The sequence below is a fragment of the Mytilus trossulus genome, chromosome 13, assembly GCF_036588685.1.
Source record: "Mytilus trossulus isolate FHL-02 chromosome 13, PNRI_Mtr1.1.1.hap1, whole genome shotgun sequence".
Classification (NCBI taxonomy): Eukaryota; Metazoa; Mollusca; class Bivalvia; order Mytilida; family Mytilidae; genus Mytilus; species Mytilus trossulus.
Genome location: NC_086385.1, coordinates 22,470,165 through 22,485,182, shown reverse-complemented (window position 1 = coordinate 22,485,182; position 15,018 = coordinate 22,470,165).

Sequence of the window (15,018 nt, the reverse complement as noted above, 5' to 3'; positions counted from 1 at the left end):
CCCATTTTAATAATCTACTATTCAAAATAGTAGTGAATAGTTTACCTAGATTGCTGACAAGACTTATACCACGGTAATTTGCTGGGTCGTTCGCATCCCCGGATTTAAATACTGGCACTAGAATAGCATCAGACCAAGTGGACGGAAAATATCCAGAGCTCAAAACGGCATTGAAAATAGTACATATATAAGGCAGCACAAGGCCCTTAAACTCAATGTTAAATTCGTTTAACAAACCATCTGGACCATGGCTTTTCTCGCGTTTTTAGTCATGTATAGCTTTAATAAGTTCATCAATGGTTATATCCATATCCAGTTCTTCAAAAATACACACATTATCTGGCATTTCTGGTCTTCTGTTGTGCTCTTTACTATCAGATACTAAGATTTTGAAATATTTAAAAAAAATCAGTTACTGTTAGATCACAGTTGACCTTTCTCCTTTTTTGAATACAGAATAAAATTTCTTAGGATTGTTCTTCCTTAATTTACAAATGGTATCACCTTCTTGCCGCATATATAGACGTTTACGTTTACGTTCATAATCTTCACATGTCTTCTTCACAAGATTTAATTCAATATGTTTTTTCTTTGATTTATTACTATTAAATATAGATAAAGTTTTGCTGTAATTAACATAAAGTTCTTTACACTGTATATCAAACCAAGGCTTATCAATATTCTTATAGTTCTGCTTATGATTTCATTTCATTTCAGTACCACTTTTCTGACTTTGTTGAAAATATGGCGCCATAATGTCAATGAACTGATGGGTAAAATCGTTCACACATGAATCCATTTCATCCTGAGACTCAGCTTCTATATTCTGGAGTGTCGATTTTATATTGTCAGAGTTTATTAAAAGCATAACGACACATATCCTTATATTCCTCATTCCATCGAAAGAATATGGATGCTTCAGCATCCACAAAATTGGACTGTACACCATTACATTTAATAGAAAAAATAGTCTTGAATTGAATATGCAAGGGTGCATGGTCACTGTATGTAGAAAAATCACAAGTTATGAATTTTGACACAATGTCGAAATTACTTGATCTAGTTAATAAAAAGTCTATTATGCTCATACCTTTTGGGTCCCTGTATGTATAATCATTAGCTAGACTACCTTCATGGCGGCCGTTAAGAATTCGGAGACCACTACATTTACAAAGGTTGATGAGTTTTGTTCCATAGTCATTAGTTTCAGGATCAGGATTACTCCGGTCTGGTAAAGTCTCGTCAGCAACATAAGCAAACAATTACATTTCGATTACTTTAGATGAAATATAACCTGTTTTAAATGAAAATATGTATGTTTGTGTTCATCACTTTGTAGTACAGATGAAATAAATGGATTGATATGACTTCAGAGTTAATCAACTGCTTTATTTCTATTTATTGTCACTAGCTGCATTATGATGAACCAGACCCCCTGCAAAAAGTTTACTTTATATCTAGCTTTTTTTAATAAATGGATTTATGTGCTTATCAATATTACAAAACCTTTTATATTAAAATTAGAAAATAGATTTGAAATAAGAAAGTAGCTTTGTTATAAGAAAATAGATTTAAAATATTCCACCTGACAATCGATCAGACAATAGTTTAAAGTTGACTCCATGCAGACAAGAACATTAGCTAGTAGATATATTTGTCTTTTAAAATACAACTGACATATATGGATCTTAATGGTGCTATGTGGAGAAATTTATCGGTTTTCAAGAGTTAATCTGGCAGCGCGTCATCCCTACAATGGATTCCATTTATACGATTATAAAAATGAATTGGCGTAATGGGGAGATGATTTTGACCAAGTAGAATCATTCAACTGCTTAGTATAGATAAAATAATGTTATGGTATACATTTATATAAAAATTAAGAAAGTACACAAAATCCTTTTAACAATGAACCATTTTTTTTTCAGAAATGAGTACATGTTTTCCTCTAGCACTATAACTATATAAATATTGTTTGAAATTTGATAAAAGAATAAAAGAAATCTTAACAAACTTGTGACCTATATGTTTTTACGGGATATATTTGAATTTTTATAGAATTTTAAGTTTTATAGTGTCTAATTAGTCGTTTTAAAATTTTATAGCTGAATAATGATTGTTTTATGTGTATATATTTTATACAATGTAGCTTATATTCATGTCAATCAGTATGTGACACTTTAATAAACTATTTACTTACTTACTCTTTACTAATCAGATGGTCAAAGTATTCTTATCAATTATAAGATACAGACTTTGTTTTTATTTCGATTACAGTATGTTTAATTCAGAAGGAGATTTACACTATTTCACCCAAGGGAAGAAATTGTACTCCATTGACAGTTTTACAAACTGTAATTAGGATAGTTATTCAAACAAAATGATTAAAGCATGCATGTCATTATAAATTTTGATATATGGAGAATTAGCTGAACTAATTATTTTTTCTACTTTTTTTCTAATTTTTTTTCAGATAACACTTCCAACATTGTAATTAACTATATATTCTAAAAAATACCCGTTTTCAATGAGTAAAAAAAAAGAAGCTAATCTAATTCGATACAACAGGAAATGTTTCGAAAAAAACAAACTTAAATATATATAAGTGATTGATGCTATGCAATGTCTTCTCTCATTCATGTTGAAGTCAAAACTTCAAGATGTTCTTAATATTTCTGATCCTCAGTAAGATATTTATTTAGAATACAACTGTCAACTTATAATTTGGAAACAATACTTTAAATGCTATTTTTTAGTGAATTTCTAAATTTCCACTATACAAACGAAACACAATATTATTGTGTTTAACTTACTTTACTTTTTTTTTAAATTTTGAAGCATGTGAATCGAAAAGTAATGTTATAACTTTTGATAAAGTAATCAATTGCAATCGATTATATTAATCGATTATATACAAAATTCTGAGTACTCGATCATTAATCAATTGTTAAAAATCCATTTAATTGATTATTAATCGATCCATATGTCAGTAATCGTGCCCAACCCTGATGCGTACAGTTCCTAGCTTCAAGTCTATATGTTGGTCCTACGACTTACACGGATAATTGATAAACTAAATTTATAGTTTTGTAATTTGTTTTGTTTCAAAAGATAAAATGTTAAAATGTATGTGAAGTTAGTAGCCGGTTCGTTTTGATATTCAAAATTCAATATCAACCGGCTGCTAGCAGTCGGTTCGATATTCATTGAAAATCATAAAATAAACACCTTGATAACGTAAAAAGCATAAATTTCATCGTTAAAAGGACTGATAAGATGTGTCGGAAATCGTTTAATTACCTCTACAAGCTGTCGTAAATTCTGTTTGTCCTCGAATATAAACCCACTTCTAAGTAACATACATGTATTTGTCTTTATGTAATATATATTTTTATCAATAAAACGACTTCAATGATGTACCCTTTATGTATGATATTTCTTAAACAAAAGGAATATATAGCTTTATGCGGATGATACGCGTATCGGCCGTTGCCTTTTTAGCTTGTCTTTATGCTTTTAATGAGTTTTTTTGTACATTAATTGGGCTGTTTTCTGCGATTTTTCAACGAATAAATTTCCTTGGCCGTTTCCGACATTTTTTCCAAAAAGAAAAAATCCACAAATGTACAACATCATATCAGAAATTATATCAAAACAAAAGGGTTTTTTGTTCAAAAGATATAAACAAGTCACCATTTTTTTATTTATTATCCGAAAATAAAAATGAAAAAAATAGAATAAGACTGAATAAAATCAAAAATGTAAAATCTTAAATTTATACAAATCAAAAGGATCTTACATCAATAGATATAAACAATTCACTAAAGTTTCATAACATTTTGTGAAAGTGTTTATGAGTGATAGTCCGAAAACTGGAAAATTCCTCCATTTTTAAGCATTAAAATTCATAACACAGAGAGAAACAATTCACCAACGTTTCATTATATTTGATGGAAGCATTGTTGTGTTATTGTCCGAAAACTGGGAAATCCCCGCCTTTTTAAGGATAAAACCTCTTACATGGAAACGAAAAATCCGAAATTTATAAAAATCGAAATGAAGCTTACGTCAATATAGATATAAACAATTCAACAAAGTTTCATAAATTAAAGTTGATGGAAGCGTTTTGTAATAATTGTCCGAAGTGTGGACGATGGACGGACAACGGTATACCATAATTAGACGTGCGTATAAAAACCAACATAACTCTAGAAAAATTTAGAAATATAAATAAAAATATTTATGGAAAGCACAAAAAAGAAACATATAATGAAAACATACCTTAGACGGCTTAAATGAGGAGGAGAGCCCCTGGTCTTTCAATGTCCATAAAATTCAAATTCAAGCAAATCATAGACTGTATTTTGAAAGGTTGTATTAGAAGGATTTCCCGGAATAATGTCATCTTCGATATCTATGGAGGGTTAAAATTGTCACTTTTCAGCTAAAAATTGTCAAAATTTTAGAACAAAAGGCACAGGACAACGGTGAGAGCACCCTGATCTCTCGATCTTTCTTTATAATGCACACTTTAAGTTAATAGGTAGATACAAACGTATCTAAAAGGAATTTGGGTACAGTGCCAGTAGGATATTCAAAATATACAGTGAAAAGCAGTGACCTGTGCCCTTCGTCCTGCAATTTTTGACCATTTTAAGCTGAACAGTGACAATCTAAGCCCTCCGTAGATATCGAAGATGACATTATTCTTGTAAATCCTTTTGATCCAATCTTTATATATACAGAGTCTATGCATTCGTCGCATTTTATGGACATTGAGAGAACATGTAGGGTCTCACCATCACTAAAGCGGTCTCAGGTAGGTTCCGATTTTTTCTAGAGTACTAGTAATAGTTTTTTTATTTTTGTTTTCAGAAATAATAGATATAAAATTACAGTTTTTATGTCGTTTTATTGATAAAAATCTTTATTACATAAAGACAAATATGCAACTTACATAAGCATTGATAAGGTTTATATTCGAGTTTAAGCCAACTTGAAGGGGTGATAAAAATATTTCCTACGTATCTTTTCATTCCTTTCAGCAATGAAAATCATATATATACATATATATTACATAAAGACAAAATATATGTATGCAACTTAGAAATTGGTTTATATTCGAGGACAGCGAGAATTTACGACAGCTTGAAGAGGTCATTAAACGATTTCCTACATATTTTATTAGTCCTCTTAACTATGAAATTCATGCTTTTAATGTAAACAAATATTATATTATGATTTCGACCAAATTTTGAATATCGAATAACGAACCGGCAGCTAACTTCACATCCATAATGTTAAAGGTGAAACGTGTATTAGGGGATATTATTTGATAAAGATATGAACTGCAAAATTAATGGACTCGCTTAAATGTTGGAAACAGCCAAGAAAATTTATTTGTTGAAAAATCTTTTTAACCGAGAGTAGAGGACCAACATTATTTAATCTCGAAAAACATAACTGATAGAGGTAAGGCATTATGAGTAATTATTTGTGTCATTTTAGATATATTTTTTTAACTATAATTGTAACATACATTGAATAATCAGCATTTAGTAGAATTACTCACCTTGAATTATCAGATACCCTAGTAAAATGTATCTCTGAGTTCAGGTACTACATAATAGTTTAGTTCGATATTTTAGATTTTTGTCTCGCCTTGACGGAGTCATAAAGCGAGACATAGGTATGCTGTTTCCGGCGTCGGCGTCGTCAACAATGTATTAGTTTGTGATTAGGTCCAGTTCATGGTGAACCACTTGTGGTAGGTCAATGATACTTGGTATGCAGTTGTATTATCATTACCACATCTCATTTTAATGGAGATTATTTGGCCCCACCCCCTTATTCATGGTCTATAGACTTTGACAATTTTGCTAAGTTAACATGTACTAGTTTGTGATTAGGTCAGTTCAAGGGGATCCATTAATGGTAGGCCAATGTTAATTGGTGTTCAGTTGTATAAGCATAAGCACATCTCATTTCCATGGAGAATTTTTGGGCCCTCCTTCTCAGTCATCGTCTATTGACTTTGAATCTTTTGCTTAGTTTACATGTATTAATTTGTGATAAGATCAGTTTAAGATGAACTGCTAATGTTAAGTCAATGGTATTTGGTATGCAAATGTTTTGGCATTTGAAAGTATCATTTCCATGGAGATTATATAGCCCACCCCTGATCATGGTTCATTGACTTTGAAACTTTTACATAGTTTACAAGTTAATGTTTGTGTTTAGGTTTGTTTAAAGGGAATTACTTATAATAAGTCAATGGTATTTGGTATGCAGTTGTATTAACATTGACACATCTCATTCCATGGAGATTGTTTAGCCATGTACCTTAAGTCATAATTCATCGACTTTGAATATTTGCATTACTTACATGTTTATGAAAGTAAACGGTGTGAAAGTATTGCTATTATAATTTCAACATTTGCATTATAAAAATTACAAAAAGGCGAGACATATCTCTGTGATAACAGTTTATTTTCTTTATTCAACTTTTGTTTTTACACATTTTCTTTTAATCATTGCATATCTTTCCTTTTATCTTGTATATATTTATTTCTTTGCATCAAGCAGTTCATATCACACTTTGTTTATGTCAGTCCTTCCGTCTGCATGTACCACTCTGGGCATATAATTTAAGATAACTCCTCCTACAGTTTGAATGTTAAGAAAAATTTTACTGGCTATTTGTACATACATTGAGGGTGGTGATCGAGGTCAGGGTTTTGATTTTTCATGATATATGCTCTTTAGGGAGATAATTATATATCGTTATGTTTGGAGAAGATAATTGCATAAGAGGTGCGAAAAAGGAAAATCACCAAAATTCTGAACTCCTAGGAAAATTGAAAACGGAATGTCCCTAATCAAATGGCAAAATAAAAAGTTTAAACACATCAACAGAATGGATAACAAATGTCATGTTCATGACTTGGTACAGGCATTTTCTCATGTAGAAACTGGCGGATAAAATCTGGTTTAATAACTAGCTAATATTAGTATGAAAATCGCGTCAAATTACATTATTTTGACAAAGATGTGTGAACAAAAAAAAAGAGACATGATAGGTAAAACTGTCAAAAACAGGGATACAGAAGCCAACATTGTGTTATAATCTTAATCACCATAGAAACAAACAAATATGTAACAAAGAAACTCAAAAAAGCATACAGACAAAGCACATTAGAAAAAATGAAAGACAAGACTACAAAAATTTACAACAGCACACTGACAGACTGACGGGATGCATAAGTACAAAGCAACGTCATATATATGTGTCAAAGAAACACAAAAAGACATAAAGACAAAGCACATTAGCGAAAATGAAAGACAAGTAAAGGCAACAGTAGTATACCGCTGTTCAAAACTCATAAATCCATGGACAAAAAACAAAATCGGGGTAACAAACTAAAACCGAGGGAAACGCATTAAATATAAGAGGAGAACAATGACACAACACCGAAACGCAACACACACAGAAACGGACCAAGCATCAGACAAAATCCCACGAGAATAACACATAAAACATCTAAACCAAATACATGCATTTTTGATAAACAAGTACCGTGCCACGTCTAATCTTAATATCTCAAAAATAAGAGAAAACAAACGACACAACATTAGGCGTTTCTGAATAACTCCCGCAACAGTGAAACATTTAGCATTAGCGATATAAAAGTAATGACCAAATCCAACTGTGGTCAACTTTGTTTGAAAGAGTTGTTTCTTAAAAAATAGAAATCTGCCAATTAAGTATGTAAGAAAGGTTTGTTTAAAATCTTGTCAAATGGTGGTGAATCCTGTAGACTGTACTTTATTCACTTATCTGACAGAATTCTGAGCAGCAGCTTCGTAATCAATAAATGAAAGTTTGGGTTCAGTTGAAATTAACTTGGGTTGTAAGCAGTCCTCATGAGAGTACTGAATATTGTGTAAATATATATGGACTTTTCTGATAAAAGTACAAAGACACATCTCATCAACAAGTGCTATAGAGTGTATTATTTTAATTTTTTTAATACATGCATTGTTTCTAAATTACTGGTAAAGGACTCGGGAATAAACCATCCCTATTTTTACATTATTACATATATGTAGTCACTTTGTTTTATTCATACTATTCAAATACAATATAATGGAATTTTATATGAAACTATCATACAAGTGAGAGGCTTAGCTAGCTATGAAATAACGTTAAATCTTTATTTTAATTTTCTAAATGTACCAAGTCAGGAACATGGCAGTTGTTTTCCAGTCGGTTGATTTGTTTGAGCATTTGATTTTTTCATTTGATATATGGAAATTTTTGTTTAAATTTTCCTTAGAGTACAGTAATTTGCTACTTTACTTTTGACCTTTCTCAGAAATTTGGCATGTTATGCTGTACGTATTAAATAGAGAATAATACATGGCGAAATCCGTATCATATGTCGTATCTTCCTGAGATACCAATATCAGCCAAAGGGCCTTTAGGCCCGAGGGAGGATTGAGGGATTATATTGGTTGAGGGTTGATACGGTGTGTGATATTGAAAAAAAGCCATATCATATACACTTTATATATACATTCATCATATGTTTAGTAGTAAATACAGTAGTTTTGCATATGTGATAAATAGCCTGCTGTTTAATCCATATCGCGCAACTTTGATGCGCACCCTTTATCGCATAATCTTTATCCCACCCCTACCCTTTATCGCATACCCTTTATCGCACCCCTACCCTTTATCACACCCATACTTTTTCTTTTTTTTTTACATAAAGTTTTTTTTTTTGCTAATGACGTCATTGTTTGGTACGTGACGTCACGAACGTCAAGTTTTCATATTTTTTGGCACACTAAATGCAACTTAAAAAAATTACAAAAATAAACAAAATATTTTTAAAACAACAGCACGCAAATTGTAAGGTAACCAAGGTGCTTCGTATTAGTAATTGAACAGTTCTTTTAAGGCCTTTGAAACAAGACAAACGTAGAATTGAAGGTAACCCAGTGTTATGGATCAGAAAACAGTTCATATAAAACTCTTCTGTTGAAACATATGATAAAGCGTATAATACATGGCAAAATCCATATCACATGCCGTATCACCCTCGACCAATATCATCCCTCGGGCCTAAAGGTCCTTGGGCTGATATTGATGTCTCGGGATGATACGACATATGATACGGATTTTGCCATGTATTATTCTCTATATACAGTATATGTTTTTTGTGAAATGACGGCATACAGATAAAGAGGTTTGAAATGACGTCATACAGATTATAGGTTTAACATGACGTCATACAGATTAGAATTTTGATAAAGCCTTCACCGTCAATATTAATTTCTCAATTTTTTCAACTTCTCCGTCAGAAAAGGGATTTATTTATTCCTTTAGCTTCAGTAGATTCTGTATTTTTTTCTCAAACTAAACATATGCCACTTACCTTGTTTCAGCTCAAAATTTATCAAAGAGCATGCCAATAAAATATAAGTAAGACCGCAAATGGAATACGCCACGACAATATGGGAACCAGACCAACAAAATCACAAAGAAAAATCGAAAATTAAAAAATCCAATTCAAAGATAAAAAAAGAAGATGTTGTTTAATGCCAATGAGACAACTCTCCACAAGAGACACCGAAACTAACAAATATAGACCTTCGTACAGCCTTCAACAATGAGTAAAGACCGTTCCCAATATTCGAGCTGCAAGATATATAACCAGCAGACATAGAAATAGATCAAGTGTCAGCAGCAATATATGATTAAGAATAAGAATGGAAAAGCCTGCAAACAGGAAGGAAAGAAGCAGACATAGAAATAGCCTGCAAACAGGAAGGAAAGAAGCAGACATAGATATAGATCAAGTGTCAGCAGCAATATATGATTAAGAATAAGAATGGAAAAGTCTGCAAACAGGAAGGAAAGAAGCAGACATAGAAATAGCCTGCAAACAGGAAGGAAAGAAGCAGACATAGATATAGATCAAGTGTCAGCAGCAATATATGATTAAGAATAAGAATGGAAAAGCCTGCAAACAGGAAGGGAAGAAGCAGACATAAAAATAGCCTGCAAACAGGAAGGAAAGAAGCAGACATAGATATAGATCAAGGGTCAGCAGCAATATATGATTAAGAATAAGAATGGAAAAGCCTTCAAACAGGAAGGAAAGAAGCAGACATAGAAATAGCCTGCAAACAGGAAGGAAAGAAGCAGACATAGATATAGATCAAGTGTCAGCAGCAATATCATTAAGAATAAGAATGGAAAAGCCTGCAAACAGGAAGGGAAGAAGCAGACATAGAAATAGCCTGCAAACAGGAAGGAAAGAAGCAGACATAGATATAGATCAAGGGTCAGCAGCAATATATGATTAAGAATAAGAATGGAAAAGCATGCAAACAGGAAGGGAAGAAGCAGACATAGAAATAGCCTGCAAACAGGAAGGAATGAAGCAGACATAGATATAGATCAAGGGTCAGCAGCAATATCATTAAGAATAAGAATGGAAAAGCCTTCAAACAGGAAGGAAAGAAGCAGACATAGAAATAGCCTGCAAACAGGAAGGAAAGAAGCAGACATAGATATAGATCAAGGGTCAGCAGCAATATGATTAAGAATAAGAATGAAAAAGCCTTCAAACAGGAAGGAAAGAAGCAGACATAGAAATAGCCTGCAAACAGAAGGGAAGAAGCACACATAGATATAGATCAAGTGTCAGTAGCAATATGATTAAGAATAAGAATGGAAAAGCCTGCAAACAGAAAGGAAAGAAGCTAGACACATCATGGATACAAAATAACAAACTACCTTGTAGCCAGCCATAAACAAGAGTAAATACTGTGGATTCATTTATTTGTGTGGGAACCAATTTTCGTGGTTTCAGGAAAACGTTGTCGTGGATATTAATTTTGTAGTTTTGGTTCCCTTTGTGTTGGATTTTGTCGGATTATGTAATGTATTTCGATTGTTTCCTGTAATTAGTTAATACTTCAGTTTTATCATGTATATCTTTTATATGGTCATTTTATAAAATTTACCGTTTGCAAAAGTATAAATTATTCTAAATAATAGGACCTAACAGAAAACCCTGGCCATTTTTGGCAATTATTTTAACTTTTGATCCTCGATGCTGTTCAACTTTGTAGATTCTACTTGTTTTGGCTTTCAAACTTTTGTATCTCGGCGTCACTAGTAAGTCAATAATTAGTCTTGTGTGGACAAAATACACTTCTGGCGTATTATATTTTTTTGTTGGCTATTATTCGTGTCTTTCTTGGTCTATTGTGTTTTCCTATTTATTTGTATTGTAGTCCTGTAATGTTGTTTTGTCATCTTAATGTTATATTTCACATTGCCATAAAAGATGGAGGTTTGGCATGCCAAAAAACCAGTTTCAACCTACCATTTTTTCTTTTAAAAAAAAAATGTCCTGTACCAAATCAGGAATATGGTCATTGTTATGTTATAGTTCGTTTCTGTGGGTGTGTTACATTTTACCGTTGTGTTTCTTTTTTGTCGCTTGTTTCCTCTTATATTTGAGTGTGAATTACCATTTTTCTAAGACGTGTCACGGTACTTTTCTATCCCAAATGCATATATTTAGTTTTGATGTTATATTTGTTATTCGCATTGGATTTTGTTTAATGCTTAGTTCGTTTCTGTGTGTGTTACATTTTAATGTTGTGTCGTCATTTTCTTGCATTTAATGCGTTTCCCTCGGTTTTGGTTTATGACCCTGATTTGTTTTTGTCTATCGATTTATGAGTTTTGAACATCGGTATACTACTGTTGCCTTTATTTCCGAACGAAATCCTCAAAAATTGAAATCTAACAAATATTGAATTCATAGTTCAATGTACCTATATAAAAATAATAAACTCTAGCCAGACAGGGCATCATACCTACCTTTTACAGCTAGCCACCAAATATTGTAGGAAATGGTCCTTCTTCGTTAACACCATGAATGATTGTTACAACCTGGTTCAAGTGATTAAAATTAAATATATCATCAATTTGTTTTAATAAATAAGTTTTTAATCATGTGCAACTTGCCAGAATATTCATCATTTTGAACATGGTAGTATTTGGATAAAGGAGAAAAACTTATATTGGCTCATAATTCTCGCATTCTCTCTAGTCAGAATGTCTGATTTTTTAGGCATCAACCATTTGATTTTCAATTTTTTTTGGAGACAATTTTTTTTCTTTTAATTTTGGCATTACATATAGTGGCAGCTGAGGGCGAAACAAACAATCTTTTTTGATTGTTCAATGGAATAAAGATAACTAGAAAAGGAGGCGTGGGGAGATACATGTAATTCATAGAAGAAGAAAGTGCTCGATCACGCAAGATGAATGGGTCAAACATCCTTTCGATATGTCAAGTAACAAAAAAAAAGCAGCTCAGATGTCAGAAGAAAAAATATAATAAGAATATTAAAAACCAATTTAGAGAACAATTGAAGGTCTTTCCACCTCGATAACTAGAATGAAATTTAAAAAAAAGATGTTAGAAAGGGTCACTCCTTGTTGATGTAATTTGGTACCTCAACTGATATAGAAAAATAAGATTAATAGGTATATGCAGAAGACTTAATTGTTTTATAATGAACAAAAACAAATTTAAATCAAAGGTCAAAATCTAAAACGTCAAGTTGACCTTTGACCTTGACCTCAATATCAAGGTCATAGGTCAGTGATCTCAAATCAAAAGACCCCAGGTCAATCAATTTGTATGATTGTAGAATAATATCGATTTCAAATACTAAAGGGGAGAAAACTCCTAAAAGGGCTGACCAAAACACTTCGACTTAAATAGGTTGAAGTTGCCCCTTGTTGTAAACAGTAATTTGACAAACACATCGTACCATTAACTGTTACAGTTTCTTTTGAATATAGATTACAAGCAAATTCAAAAATTTAGAATATGACCTTGACCTTCAACCTTGACATCAAATTCAAGGTTATAGGCCAGTGAACTCAAATAGGAAAGCCCCAGGTCAATCACTTGTATGGTTGTGGAGAAATAACGATTTCAAATACATAAGGGGAGAAAACTCCTATAAGGGTTAACCAAAACACTTTGACTGAATAAGTTGAAGTTGCGCCTTATTGTAAACAGTGATTTTGCAAACATATTATATCATCAACTGTTACAGTTTCTTCTGAATAATGATAACAAGCAAAATTCAAAATTTATAACATGACCTTGACCTTTGACCTTGACCTCAATTTCCTTTATATGGACCAAGGACTTCATATCAAAAGACTGTAGGCCTCTACAACTTATACTGTATGAAATAACCCAACATATCGTTTATTTCAAATTTTCAAAGGGAAATAACTCCCATAAGATGTCTTCTGATCACCCCAGTCAAAGTAAAACAAATCATTCTTAGCAGTAGACAAACAATTTGGTGAAAACAGTTTGTAAAAATCTTATACGGTTATTGAGATATAGCGATAACAAGAAAAAGGAGACGCGGGGAGATAACTCCTATAAGAATAAGTGTTCAGTCACACAGGGTGAGTTTTGAAACCTCCATCACTGAATAACATCATTGGCCAAACATCCATTCGATATGTTGTAAAAGAAAAAAGCATCTCAGACGGCAGAAGAAAAAAAAAAAAAAAAAAAAATAATCAGAAGAAAAACAAAAGGTCTTTCCACGAAAAGTGGAAAGACCTAAAAAGCAAAACGTTTTTCCACAAAAGTTTGAAAGACCCAACAAAACAGACTATTTAGTTTAAAAGATTTATTTATAGTGGATTGGGAAACAAGTTTTGCAACTTATATTAATCCCTTTCCACTTTGCGGGTGCGAGTGCTGCCTTGTAGCGGAATTAGCCTTCTCTTTTTTCGAAATCTACAAGGGTGTTCTAAACTTGCAAGAGAAATGGCTCTCTCTTAACACGGGTCAGCCATTTATCGTCCTTTTCCGACGGACTATCATAGTTTCCTTAAGACCATACTCGCAAATGGTGTCAAGGGAGAGCCGAAAATTGAGTTCATGAAATTTTCATCCCGAACGGGAATCTAACCAGGAACCTTTGAATTCGTATTCCACCACGGCCTTATTTCACATCTTAATCGATAATAGATATCGCTGATTACGAAAAAATGAAATCACAAAAATACTGAACTTAGAGGAAAATCAATTCGGAAAGTCCATAATCACATGGCAAAATCAAATAACAAAACGTATCAAAACGAACGGACAAGAACTGTCTTATTCCTGACTTGGTACAGGCATTTTCAAATGGAGAAAATGTTGGATTAAAAACATTCTATAGCGCTAACCCTCTCACTTTAATGACAGTCTCATCACATTCCGTTATATTTACATTGATGCTTTAAATAAACAGAACCTATCTACGAACACATTCATTGATTTGAGTGTCTGACGTCAGAAAATTCTATACGTCACATAAATTTGTAGTTCAATGTGCAAACAAACAATTTTAAAATTTACATAGGCAATGTTAGCATACAAGGTTAAAAAATCAAAAGTATGTAAGAATAAATTTCAGAAATAGACCGAGATTTACAATAGTCCAAAAGTTATATACACATGGAAAAAAGTATTGCAACACCTTGATTTTTTTAAACTTGAAAAATCGGTCTCTTTTTTTGGATGAAAAATAATAAAATATGTGTATAATATTATTGAAACATAGTTTATGATAACATAAGCATTGAAACGAACAAAAAATATTTGAAAAAAATCACAATTTTAATTACAAAATGAAGTGTTTTTTGTACAAAAAAATGCATTTTACAACTTTTACTGTAGTCGAACTTTACAATGTCAGACATTTGCAAATTAATTTTCAGATGACTTTTCACATCATGGTTGATCGATATACGCCAAAAAATTAGTACTTTGTGCGCAGCCTCCAATCAAACGGATAACCGCATCTCAACGTCTTCTGATTCCTGTCATAAATCGACTAATATGTTGTTAAGGTAGCAGCAACCATTTCTAATGAAGGGCATTGTTTATTTCATGATGTGTTTGA